The sequence below is a fragment of the Aegilops tauschii genome, chromosome 2, assembly GCF_002575655.3.
Source record: "Aegilops tauschii subsp. strangulata cultivar AL8/78 chromosome 2, Aet v6.0, whole genome shotgun sequence".
Taxonomy (NCBI): Eukaryota; Viridiplantae; Streptophyta; class Magnoliopsida; order Poales; family Poaceae; genus Aegilops; species Aegilops tauschii.
Window position 1 is genome coordinate 464,516,754 of NC_053036.3, and position 2,292 is coordinate 464,519,045.

Sequence of the window (2,292 nt, forward strand, 5' to 3'; positions counted from 1 at the left end):
ATCAAGTGAGCTAATGTCGAATAACCTCTTCTCACCGGCAAGTTTGAAATCATAATTAAGCTCTTTAATAGCCCAATATGCCTTATGTTCTAGTTTGAGAGGTAAGTGACATGGTTTTCCATAAACCATTTTATACGGAGACATACCCATCGGATTTTTACATGCAGTTCTATAGGCCCATAATGCATCATCAAGTTTCTTGGACCAATTCTTTCTAGATCTATTAACAGTCTTTTGCAAAATTAATTCGAGCTCTCTATTACTCAATTCTACTTGACCGCTAGACTGTGGGTGATAAGGAGATGCAATTCTATGATTAACATCATACTTAGCAAGCATTTTACGGAAAGCACCATGAATAAAATGTGAACCACCATCAGTCATTAAATATCTAGGGACTCCAAACCTTAGAAAAATAACTTCTTTAAGCATCTTAATAGAAGTGTTATGATCATCACTACTAGTTGGAATAGCTTCTACCCACTTAGTAACGTAATCAACAACAACTAAAATATGTGTATATCCATTAGAGGCAGGGAACGGTCCCATATAATCAAAGCCCCAAACATCAAATGGTTCAATAACAAGTGAATAATTCATAGGCATTTCTTGACGTCTACTAATATTACCAATTCTTTGACATTCATCACAAGATAGGACAAACTTACGCGCATCCTTGAAGAGAGTAGGCCAATAAAAACCGGATTGCAATACCTTATGTGCAGTTCTATCTCCAGCGTGGTGTCCTCCATAAGCTTCGGAGTGACACTTGCGTAGGATCTGTTCCTGTTCATGCTCAGGTACACAACGTATAATAACACCATCTACTCTTTCTTTATAAAGATGTGGGTCGTCCCAAAAGTAATGTCTCAAATCATAGAAAAACTTTTTCTTTTGCTGGTATGTGAAACTAGGTGGTATAAATTTAGCAACAATGTAATTAGCATAATCAGCATACCAAGGAGTAGTACGAGAAGCATTTATGACATTTAATTGTTCATCAGGAAAGCTATCATCAATAGGTAGTGGGTCATCAAGAACATTTTCTAACCTAGACAAGTTGTCTGCAACGGGGTTCTCAGCTCCCTTTCTATCAATAATATGCAAATCAAATTCTTGTAGCAAGAGAACCCATCTAATAAGTCTAGGTTTAGCATCTTTCTTTTCCATAAGATATTTAATAGCAGCATGATCCGTGTGAATAGTTACTTTAGAATCAACAATATAAGGTCTAAACTTATCACATGCAAATATAACTGCTAAGAATTCTTTTTCAGTAGTAGCATAATTTCTCTGAGCATTGTCTAGAGTTTTACTAGCATATTGGATAACATTTAATTTCTTATGAACTCTTTGCCCTAGAACAACACCTACATCATAATCACTAGCATCACACATAATTTCAAAGGGTAAATTCCAATCAGGTGGCTGAACAATAGGTGCAGAAATCGATGCTTTCTTAAGTATTTCAAATGCTTCTACACAATCATCATCAAAGACAAATGGTATATCTTTTTGTAATAGATTAGTCAAAGGTCGAGAAATTTTTGAGAAGTCCTTAATGAACCTCCTATAAAATCCGGCGTGACCAAGGAAACTTCTTATACCTTCAATGTCCTTGGGACATGGCATCTTTTCAATAGCATCAACTTTAGCTTTGTCAACTTCAATGCCCCTTTCAGAAATTTTATGCCCCAAGACAATGCCTTCATTAACCATAAAGTGGCACTTTTCCCAATTCAAGACAAGATTAGTTTCTTCACATCTCTGCAAAACTCGATCAAGGTTGCTCAAGCAATCATCAAAAGAGGATCCATAAACGGAGAAATCGTCCATGAAAACCTCGCAATTTTTTTCACAAAAGTCAGAGAATATAGCCATCATGCATCTTTGAAAGGTAGCAGGTGCATTACATAAACCAAAAGGCATACGTCTATAAGCAAAAGTGCTGAAAGGGCAAGTAAAAGTGGTCTTAGCTTGATCATCAGCTGACACAGGTATTTGAGAGAAACCAGAATAACCATCTAGAAAGCAAAAATGTGTATGTTTGGATAATCTTTCTAGCATTTGATCAATAAAAGGTAAGGGGTAATGATCCTTTTTAGTAGCTTTATTTAATTTGCGGAAATCAATTACCATCCTATAACGTGTAATAATTCTTTGCGGAATCAATTCATCTTTATCATTAGGAACGACAGTAATACCTCCCTTCTTAGGGACACAATGGACAGGACTTACCCACTGACTATCAGCAACGGGATAAATTATACCTACCTCAAGGAGCTTTAGTAT